Genomic DNA, 12,461 nt, shown 5'->3' with positions numbered 1-12,461 from the left:
TTTTTTGCGACGATGGGGGTAAATTTCTTTATGAACATTTTCGTCGCTTTGAACATTGGTATAAGGCATGTATCTTGTAGTGTCACCCTTTCTCTCTCTCTCTCTCTAAAATTCTCTCTTACAATGGTATATAGGAATAATGAAGAATAATCATCCATAATCCCTCTTTGGTCATGGATATCCCTCCCAAGAGGTTGTCTGATATGAAGGGTCACCAGAGCCATTATAGTGTCCTTTCATAGCTCAATAGTGTCACTATCACTTCAGTCTTCATTTGAGTCTTCAACAACTACTTCTGCTTCTTTGAGCTATTTTGAACTTGTATTCATCTCTTCCCAAGATTAGAAAACTTTCCCAAGCTACACATTCATCTCACAGAATATTTACAGAGGCACATACAGAACAAAACAAAACAGAGACAAAGACTCTACAGATGTAATGTTCCCATTACTTAGTTTATTTTAATAAACAATGTGCATACACATTCCAAAAATTGATCTATGTTGAAAACAAAATTGAACATTTTTTAAAACTAGCTCTAAATATGAAGATAATTGTTATTATTAATGAGGTATTATATGCAAGCTCATGGAAGAAAGACTTGGAAAACCCTCCCAAGACTAGCTTATTAAAACTATGTTTGTAGTATAGAATAGCAAAAAGAACTAGCCTAGTGGATAGTCACTTGGCAGTTAAGTGCACTTGGGTGGCAACACTCTCGGGATGGGTGACCTCCCGGGAAGATTTTCTTACAGCTAATGGGAGCTTCTCACTCGCAGCCAATGGTGCAATATGAAGCCTTCGTAGCCGGTTGCCAAGTATGCCAAGGCCAAGATGCCAAGGTCTATGCCTTGGTTGTGAGCCTTAGTATGATGCCCACTGACGAGACAGCACGACGCATGGTGCTCGCCCATATATTTGTAAATTTTTATCTTTGTGCTATAAAAATGGGGTCCCCTCTCTGACGTCATCAATGATGTTATCAAAGATGCTAAAAGAAAGTGTTTTCTCTTTATCATCGATGATGTCATAAAAAACGCTAAAAAGCAAGTGTCCTCCCTTTAACCCCCCGACCTCCATAACCCTCTCCTTCCCCCCCATTACCACCCCCACCACCTCCATTACTATATAAACAGGGGTATTGTGTCATGTCAAGGGCAAACAACTACCCGCGTAAAAGTCTCTCTACTATTGACCCAATGAAGCTCTACTCAATCAATCGAGCCTCTCTCTCTCTATCCACACCTATGTAGAAGTGCTACCCGAATCCATCAAGCTTCTTCCATGGCTCCCAAGAGACATCGAGGTGTTGAGTGAGGTCACACTCAGCAAGCTCCCCAACGTGAGGAAGTAGTCGCTGTTGTACACGAAGCTGAAGTGCAAGCAGAATTTGGCCCTCGAATCCATTCAACCCGAAGGACTAGTTATTCCACAACAAACCAAGGTTGCGACCATAAACCGTAATCATGATGGATGGCCAAATGAAGATAATCCGGTTAGTATATAAGAAAAGGATTACAATTAGCTAGAACTTACTTAAACTTACAAAATCATGTTAGTATTATCAAATGCTTTTTGGGAAGGAATACGGAAATTGATGAAGGGGATAGATTGTATGCATCACATACATTGATAAGTGTGTTAAAAATATTTTATGGTTATGACTGCTTTTGGATTTGTGAATGATGAATTATGGCTCTTATGATTACATGCTTGCATAGATGGTGGAATGTGGTGATTCGGGACATTGGGGTCTCCAACCCAATGCTCCCTAACACTCTGCGGAGTGTGGAAAAACTCACCTACGGGGGTGGGGATCCTACACTCCTAAGGGAGGTATGTGTTTTTTATTTTTTTATCACTCGAGCACTTGAGAGGGCAAAGGCCCGAGTGATAAGTGCCCCTGTTATGTAGGACGGCTCCTGAGTCTCAAAGAAGCTTAGAGGGGCTCAAAGCTAGTAAATTGCCTATTGACCGCGGACGGAGTGTAATCACATATAGCCCAATCCCGAGGGATTGGAAAGTCCTATCCTAGGTTGAACGGCGTCTTTCTGCGAAAAGACAATTTTGTACCACTCTACGGAGAGATGGTTCTAGATATTACTATGAAATAAAGTATCTGATTTTTGAATTGTTTCTTATGTGCTAAAGATTGAGTTTAACAAAGCTAGTTTAATAGAGTAATAAAAGAATGTTGATTTTATATGTCCAAACAGCATGGTAGTATGCTTTTCTAATTAGAAAACTAAGCAAACCCCATCAAGGAAAGTAGGAGGCTTCAATCCTGACGACTGAATGCCTATGGCTGGGTGGACCCGATAAGTCAGGTAACTTTCCAACATTAGATAGAGCTTATTAAATCGTGACCCTCCCAATACCGATAGGATTAGTTACTAGGTTTAACATTGTTTTAGGGGAGCGGAGCTGAGATTTTACCTTATGGGTAGGGGGATCAAGTTACACTCTTCCTCCCCTCTCACTCTCTTTGAACCAAGTGCGGTGTTAACCTCACTCCTCAAAGTGGTCTTTCTTAGGTGGGCATTAGATTGTTGTTAGGGGTGACTTGTCCACGCTTCCCATGTGAAGTAGAACTGAGACTCCTTCAGGTTTGTTGGAGGAGGCACCTCACAACAAAAGCTTTACAATATACCATACAGAAGGTCATAAAAAAGTATTTAGCTCAACTAAAACCATTTAAAACCCTCAAAAATCATTCTGTAAGATTCCAAACACTGTCAATCATCATTCCAACCTCTCATTCAAAAAGAAATCAGAACAAAACAGAAGCTAAATAGAACCAATGAGAACCTATCAAACACTCAAAATAATCTTTTAGCACATCATATCTCCACTGAAGAGCATCATGAGCTTCTCAAACCTATTTGACCTTATCCAAAACTCTCTCAAACACTTCCAAACCAATCAATCATAATTCAAATCATACAAAATTCACCCAAAGTCCGAACAAAAAACAGCTAAAAGCACAGTCATATCAACCCTCCACATATCCCAACACTTCATCAAGGAATGTCCTCGCGACCTTAGAAAAAGAGGATAAAAGTTTAAAATAATAGCTCATCACTTTATCTTCAAATATCCAGTTAGCAACCAAGAAGGGCTCTAGCTTCATCTCTAGAAAAGAAAACATGTATCTAATCCATTATTTAAGGAAAAATCCCAAAAGAAGAGATCATAAATAATACTTAATCAACCAACCAAAAATAAATAAACTCTTAAAGGATATGAGAGTTTCTTTACCTGCATCCATCCATCTATCGTCACCACAAGTCTTTCAAAATGTATTTTCTCAAACAGTTTGAATATCCAATCAATCAGGACCCCATCTTACAAATAATATATAATACAAACACTAAACACTAAACAACCATCTAAATGGCACCTCCAAAAGAGAGTTATCACATTATAAATCATGAAAATACATCTAACAATATCAATGAAGATGATTTCTCTTAAAAGCTTGGTGGTTTCGAAAATGATCCATGGACAAAGATTTCATCTACAATATTTTTGGGAGGATTTTGGAAAAATTGCAAACAACACATCCTCTCCACCAATACAAGATACTAGCTAGGCAAGAAAAGGACATAAAAGTACAAAATATCCAATTGTTGGGGGTTAATATCCACATTCACTTTTATACACAACTTCGAGATTGACTTATGATCATTATGCAAATGCTGGTGAATGTAGGCAAGATACCAAGCAAAGTGAACAATCAATCTTGCTAAAGGATCTGAAGATTGAGAATACTTTTGAGCAAAGTACAGATAATTCTGAAAAGCTTAGCTGGCAGCTATCCATTCCCTTGGAATCAGTGGCCAATTTATTTGAGGTTCAGTTAGAGAATCTGTTGAACTCTATCCTCGACATCTAAGAATCTTGAGATCACATCCTATGTAACCACTAACCAACTAAGGGGGATGACGGATAAAAGTGATAGGAAATGGAAGAGAAACAAGTAAGAGATGTTGAAGGTATGGATAAGCAAAATCATAAAAGGAGGAATGGGTTAAAGAAGGATAATTTGTTAATTTAGGAGAATCAGCTAAAAAGGTTGTTAATAAGTATGTTGAAAAAGTGAAAAGAATAGTTGTGGGGGATGGGAAAGGACAAGGAGGAGGGAAAATATACGATTCTCAATAAAAGAACATTGGGTGAAAATAGGGATTTGAAGGGCATCTTGGGGTTGAAAAAGAATAGGTAGAATAATGTGTGGTGCAGATTGATAAATAGAAAGATAGGCTTCATATATATGAGCCACCTACTGATTAATAAGATAAACAAGGTACTGATGGACCTATCACAAATCTGTAATGATAGGCATCAAAGAAAGATGAATCAAAGGGAGGTTATTTGGAAAGGTGGGCTAAGAGATCCACCCTTAGTTGGTTAGTATTTTGCACATGAGAAAAGGCTTTGTTTTGACATTGATTCAAAATCACAAGATCAATCATTGTATGCCAAGAAGTTTCAGGGCAATCAGCCACTTTGGAGGAATATGTCTAGAACATCTGATCTATGTGCAGCTCCAAATGTCTGACATATAAAACAGCTTGTAATACCGCATCTCTAACATAGTAAGACAAATGTTCATCATCCGGGATCAACAAATCAGGTCCTCCCAGGTATGTGTAACATATAAGCATGGTATCTGAAGTCATTGAATCTTCAAAGACCATTCTAACCACTTCAATTAATAAATCAAAAGACCAAGCTCCACTCAATCTATCCTCTCTGGAGGAGATAAATCCATCGTGGAAAGCTTAATATAAAATGCCAGCTCATATTGTTGATAGTACACAAAGGAGTGATCTAGAGAATAAATTATTGGAACTGCTCAAAACAAGTCCATAACAAGTCCATTCTTGATTGAAGCCTCCTTGACTTGGAATAAAGAACATAATGTCAAATTTCTTTGAAGAACGGCTAAATCTGCAGGGGATAAGGAAGGAATTAACTGCACAAGACTTTGTGAAGCAGAATAGGACTAAGCCAATTGTTCCTTAAGTTGTTAAATTTGAATATTATTCTGGTCTATGATAGTGTTGGCTGATTTGAGCTCTTCCATTTGGACAACTATCAAAGCTTTTAGCTCTTGGGCTTTCTTCAACAACCTATCCCTCTCCTAAACCACAATGGCTACTTTAGATTTAGTATCGGCCAACTGAGCTTGCAAAGTAGACATCTTTGCTTTCTAGGCATCAATGAACTTAGTCTGTTGCTCTATTTGTGTACAAAGGTCAGAAAATTTTTCTATGGTACACCTCAATATTAGCCTTGTTCAACTCCTCCTTGGATTGATGTATCTCCTCATAAAAAAGAAGAATAGAGTTGTTGAATACAAGCAGTAAACTGAGATTTTAATATAGCTTTGAATGTCTTTGCACAGAAATGGAATTGCATCTTCTGTCACCACATGTTGCATAGAAGGAATTGAAATATCTAGAGTACCATCTCTATGTGCTCTGAAAAGATTGGGTGTTGTAAGGAAAGTAGGTGGCGGATTACAAGATTGAATAGGAACTAGAACTGAAGGAGTAGAAACTGGTACTAATTTAGCCACTCGCTTAAGATGTTCTTCTAAATGACCACGGAGGAGGATCAATATCCACAATGATAACATCAGGACCTTTAGTAGGAGGAAGAGGAACAACTAGAGGATCAACCGGTGTAGTGTGGGAATTTCCTTCACATAGGTAGTATATGTCAAGAAAACATAAAGATAGGAACCAAATGTGACATTAGTCATATTACCCCTCATGACTCAGATAAAATGTTGATCCATTTTGGTGAGGAGATATGAACTCCAATCAATAGTGATACTCTTCAGCACCATGCAGGAAGTTGTAAACAATTCCTTCAAAAGATAATTAGAAAGGGTTTTGGCAGGCATGTACCTATCCTGAAGGAACTGGCACTACTGTTTTCAGAATAGGTTAAAAATCTTGGATACACTAACTCCCAAAGTAGTAATGGCCTACTTAGGATCCAAGACATCTGTAGTGGTTTGCTTCTATAAAAGCTTCAAAATGTCCTCATTTGAGAAAAGTTGATAGGAAATAGGAAAAGATTCCCTAGGGTAGGGTAAAGAAAGAGCTTTGCCCATGCTCTTATGCATGATGAGGATAATCGTGTCATGAGCAGAGCTAGACCTCTTGTTGTAAGAAGTTAAGAATTGGTTACACATCAGGATCATTAGGGACAAGTGATAGTGTAAGAGCCACAATTTTGGATAACCTGGCCTTAGAAATAAGGTATGATTCCAGCAATTGCAAATAATCATAAGAAATCAATGGAACATACTAGACTGGGGGAGAAGTATGAGGCATCATTCATATGGATCATATACACCACACACACATAGACAATCACAATGAATGCTTGCAAAATAACATAATAGCAACAGATAAGATATCGACAACAGAAATGGCTCACATGGACATGACCGACTAACCACCCCAAGCAATCCACATCCTGAAAAAATTTGGCATGACCTCTCTACATATATGATCGAAAGCTTTATGCTATGCAAACATATATATACCCAATATTCTCGTAATCGGATAATAATAATAATAATAATAATAATACTCACTGTATCCTAACTCAAATCAATACGACCAAAGAAAACTGGACAAAATCAAACCACAACACACTGATAACCAAACCACACCTAACTAAGACGGCCAATAGGGATTGAGATTGACATCCACATCACCCACCTCACGTAGTGCTTCATTTAGCAGGGGGAATTGTGCAATGTGAGGGAAAGGGAAATTTTAATTGAGTATAAATTTTAATAAATAATTAACAATGGGTAAGTTTTATTCAATGATAAATCTTTGCAAGAAAATGGTGATTCATTTTACCCATTAATTAAAACTTATTAAGTTCCATGGTGCTTTAAAGTTTTTGAAACATCATTCTCAACTCAAGGTCTCTAAATGCAAGTTCATTTTTAGAAATTAAATGTGTATGGAGTGCTTTCTTGTTACCACATGTCTTTGTGATGGTGGGTTCATTTTATTACAAATTTAAAAATGTGTGTTTAGCACACAAAGCGCGTGCTACGTGAATGGCTAGTTCATTTTATTAAATCATACATATGTGCAGCGCAAATGCACATGAAAAATTTGGTCAACTAGTTCCTTTTAGCAAATAGCTATGATGTTTGGTGCAAAAAAAGAAAATAAAGAAAGGAACGGGGTATCTGGAGAGGCTGTGAATGCAAGTGTATCAGAATGCACACACAAATCAATTGATAGGATGAGAAAGAATTGCAACCATGGTTGAATCCAAAATACACTTTAGCTAGCTCAAATTTTTTTGACATAAGTGAAAACTACCACAACATTATGTGTATTTTTTTTACTTTATTTTGCAGGGCAAGTGCAGAGGTGCCCATAGGGCAAGCAGAGCAAGGAGGGAAGATAGGCGGCGGTTGGGTGGGGATGGGGAGAAGGAGGAGGAAGGGGGGAGGCAACGAAGTAGGAGGAGGAGGAGGAGGAGGAGGAGGAGGAGGAGGAGGAGGAGGAGGAGGAGGAGGAGGAGGAGGAGGAGGAGGAGGAGGAGGAGGAGGAGGCAAAGGCAACTGCGACAGCATGCAGCAGCCAGCAGGCGGGCGGCATCGAGTGGGTGAGGAGGGCGTAACGGCTCTACTAGGGGCAGCGTAGAGACAGCCACAAGGTGAGCGGAGCGAGGAGGGTGCAACGAAGACGGACAAGCAGTATGCAGCAACGGCAAACAAGCGCGGGTGACATTGAGGGAGCAAACATGGCAAGGAGGAAGGGGGGAGAAAAAAGTGGTGAGAGAGGAGAAAAAAGGAGAGAGAGAGAGAGAGAGAGAGAGAGAGAGAGAGAGAGAGAGAGAGAGAGAGAGAGAGAGAGAGAGAGAGAGAGAGAAACACGAGGGGAAAGGATGGGAGGTGAGTTAGGGAGAGAGAAAGAGAGAGGGAAGAGAGAGAAGGAGATAGGAGAGATATGGGACGGTTGAGAGGGGAGTAATGAAAAATTTGTTTTCCGTGTTCGTTTTTTTTAATACTTTTAATTTTATAAAAAAATAAATCATGCCCCATGTCTTGCGCACCAATGTGATCAGGGAGTAAAAAAATTTGCAGTGATGGGAACGAATGGGAGCGAGGAAAAATTGGTAAGCCAAACATGACATGTCGAATGCTTGGCACATATTACAAGGCAAACATTGACCGTGCACACAACACACAAGGGACAAGGGATCAAAAAATTTGTAACAAAATTAATTAGGAGGGATCTGGACATCGGATGAACACATTGTAAAAAGTATAACTGGGCAGGGCAACGGGAGGAATGGCATAGACAACATGTTTGGTGCGTTTGATGGCAAATAGGGGGTTCACGTGGAAAAATATGAAAAATCAGCCATGAAAAAACACATGAAAATTAATTTCAAAAAATTTGTTAGTCAGAACAAAATGCAAAAATAAGAAAAAAATGACTAGAATGAATGTTAGACAAGTCTCTCATGTCAAAATGCAATTCTGACGATAAAAGGATCCATTTCCATGGAAAAATGGAAAAATAAGACCCCAAAACGTAATTGGAAATTAATAATAAAAAATCAAAAAGTAAGAATGGAATGTAGTGATAAGCAAAAATGTGTAGGTTGATGAGTTGGAAAGGGCTATCTAGTCAAAACATGGTTTTGATGACAAATGGTGTGATTCGCATGAAAAAAATGATAGAAATACACTTAAAAACCCAAACAAAAATTAATTCCAAACAATCTATAAGTCCAAACAAGGGGAAACAAAAAGAAAAAATATCTAAGAAATGGTGATTGATAGGGTTATTATGTCAGAATATGATTCCAATGGAAGAAAGACGTGTTCACATTAAAAAAAGAGAGTAAAAACATGTAAGGAAACACAATTAGAAATTAATAGCAAAAAATCAAATAGTCAAAAGGAGGAAAAAAATAAAAAATGTTTGGGGATACTAACAACTAGAGGTATCTAAACAAAAGGCCATTCCGACAAGAAAAGAGCATGTGCACATGGAAAAAATAAAGAAATGTTAATGTGGAAATGAAGCTGAAAAGTTTAAAGCACTAAACTAATTTGTGAAACTTATGATAGCCTAGGGTAATATGACTATCGCTACTCTGACTAAAATTCACGAGAAGAAGTACCTCCTTAAGCAAGTTAAGCCACTAGAATTCGATGGCAAGGGAAAAGACGTTGAAGCCGAGGCAGAGATTTGGATTGAGACCATGGAGGACTACTTTACTGCCGCGGGAACTAGCCCTGCTAATCAGGCTATGATTGCCAAGTTGAAATTGACTAGTGAGGCACGCTTGTGGTGGAAATAGTGTTGTAAAGACCAGGGACTTGCTAAGACAGCTATCACCTGGGAAAAGTTGAAAGAAGCTGTGTGTGGTCGATATTTTCCACCAGCTTATTGCACGCTAAAAATGAATGAGTTATTTAACGTAAAATAGCTAGGATTGAGCCTGGAGGCATATTACACAAAGTTGATCTCACTGCTTAAATATGCACCTTCCATGACTATTGCTCAGCAGGTGTCTAAATTTTGTCATGGATTGAATGCTCCTTTGAACACACACCTTGAATCTATGCACCCAACTGATCTGCAAGATGCTTTGATTCGCACGACACCTCTTATTCAGGATATTCAATCAAAGCCAAGGAATAATAAGCAATGGAATCAAAACAAAGGGACTTCAAGTGGCTATGTTAAGTGAGCCCAAGGTCAACGTCCACTTGGTCAAGGAAAGAGGGCCAAAACAAATGCAGTCGAGAACTTCATACCTACGGGAAGTAATACAGAAGTACCTAGGTGTCTCCACTGTAATGAGCCAGGTCACCTTAAAAGACAGTGCCCAAATCTTGGCCAAATTCCTCGCCAAGGATAGTACAGAGGTCATAACCAAGCTTTAATTGCAAAAGGAAAAGCATATGCTATAATTCTTAAAGAACTTGAAGAAGAGGGAAACCCAACTATGGAAGCCGATATGGAGAGGGCATCAGTTCATGCCACCCTCCATAAGAAAGGCCCAAATCACCAATTTTCAGTGATTCAAACACCAGCAGAATATGAGGGTAAGTCCTTTAAAATTCTGATTGACTGTGGAAGCACACACTCTTTCATGTCACCAAAGTGTGCCAAGAAATTAGGCATAGACACAATACCTACATCTAGGTTACTTGTGGAACTTGCTAATGGAAAAGAAATCATGTCTACTCAGCAAACTTGCAAAGTGACATTTAGCATGGGAAGCAATCTCTCTGAAATGGGATTTAGGATCATGAATTTAGGGGCCTACGAATGTCTATTGGGTATGGACTAGTTAATCCCCAAGGATGCACATATTCAGTGCAGAAAAGGCCAGGTGATTTTTCAAAACCTAAAGGGGAAAATAGTGATGACCCAAGGTGAGGTAGGAAAACCCAAGGTTCAACTAGCCAAATCATCTCGCATAACAAAAGGGTTAAGAAAAGGATTACCAGTGTATCTCATAAAATTAAATAAGGTTGAGCAGAATAAACAAGACGAGAAAGAGCCATATTGGCTCAAGGAATATGATGACATCTTCCCAGAAGAGCTGATTGAATTACCGCCTCGAAGAACAGAAGTGGATCACGAGATCAGACTTGAACCGGGAGCTGCTCTAGTTGCTAAGAGTCCATATAAAATGTCTATCCTTGGAAGTAATTGAGCTGAAAGAGCAACTCAAGCAGTTACTAGATCAAGGATACATCAGACCCAATAATTCGCCATGGGGAGCCCTAATACTGTTTCAAAAGAAAAAGGATGGAACTCTCCGCCTTTGCATTGATTACCGAGGTCTAAACCAGCTAACAATCAAGAATAAATATCCAATCCCAAGAATAGATGAGCTACTTGATAGGCTGCAAGGGGCGAGAATCTTTTCCAAGATTGATCTCCGATCTGGTTACTACCAAATAAGGATCAAGGAAGAAGATATCCCCAAAACTGCCTTCAATTCCAGATATGATCATTTTGAATTTATTGTAATGTCTTTTGGTCTACCTAATGCCCCTGCTACATTTGATAGATTAATGGAGGACATTTTTCAACCTTATCTTGATGAGTTTGTCCTAGTCTTCTTTGATGATATCCTAACATACTCCAAGAGAGACGAAGACCATGAGCTGCAATTGCGCATTGTGCTGGACACCATGAGGATGCACAAGCTCTATGCGAAGAAAAATAAGTGTGCCTTTTTCAAAAGACAGATGGAATATCTCAGATTCATAGTATTTGGTAAAGGAATCCTTGAAGATCCAGCCAAAGTTAGAGATGTTCAAGAGTGGCAACCTCGAACGATAGTTAAGGAAGTGAGAAGCTTCTTAGGACCGACTGGATGGTAAAGAATTTTCATAAAAAATTACGCCCTAATAGCTGCACCTCTCATTGATTTGCTGAAAAAGCAAACTGCTATTGTGTGGATGCCCATTGAGCAAACCAGTTTTGACTAGCTCAAGAAAAGTTTGGTAACAACACCCATTTTAAAGCTACCCGATCTAAGTCAACTGACCTAAGTCAAGAGTTTGAAGTCGTAACAGATGCAGGTTCTCTTGCACTAGGTTGTGTGCTTATGCAGCAAGGTCATTTAATAGCCTATTCCTCAAGGAAACTGAAAATCCATGAGAGGAATTACGCCACCCATGATCTCGAGCTATTAGCTGTGATCCATGCTCTCAAATTGTGGCGACACTATCTGCTTGGAAGCAAGTTTACTTTGGTCATTGACCACAAAAGTCTCAAATGGATCTTTACTCAACCAGACCTCAACATGAGGTAGCGTCGGTGGATTGAAGTCTTGCAAGAATTTGATTTTGAAATCAAGTTTAGACCTGGGAAAGAGAATGTGATTGTTGATGCATTAAGTCGTAAAGCTTTTTTGAATGCACTTATTATGGAAGAGCCATCTAAAGGAGAGACTTTAGCTACCATGATATCAATACCTAGCAATCCAGTCATTGAGCTAGCCAAAGAAGAGGTAGACAAGGATCCTAAGTATCAACTAATGCTTAGAGAAATCCTAATTAAGGACACTGATCCTAAGCTCAGAGTCAGATACCAATATTTCAATGTGGATACTGGGCTTGTCTATTTCAGAACAAGGCTATGCATTCCCCTTAGTTAAGTGCTAAAAAAGAAGATATTATGGGAAGCCCATGACTCCCCATTCTCAGGACACCCTGGCTATGCAAAAACTCTTAATGTAGTTAGGAAAAGTTACTACTAGGAAAGATTGAAGCATGATGTACTCAGATATGTTACTGAATGCCTAAGTTGCCAGCAGGTGAAAGCTGAGCGTGTCAAAATGCCAGGTTGGAGCCCCAAGAGGAACACCAACAAGGAAAAGGGAATTCTCTTGCAAGAAAATCTATCTTGTAACATCAACAAGCTTTTATT

Source organism: Lygodium microphyllum, chromosome 5 (assembly GCF_053477565.2).
Source record: "Lygodium microphyllum isolate KBCC chromosome 5, Lygodium_microphyllum_v1.1.10, whole genome shotgun sequence".
Taxonomy (NCBI): domain Eukaryota; kingdom Viridiplantae; phylum Streptophyta; class Polypodiopsida; order Schizaeales; family Lygodiaceae; genus Lygodium; species Lygodium microphyllum.
This window is presented reverse-complemented; position numbering follows the sequence as displayed.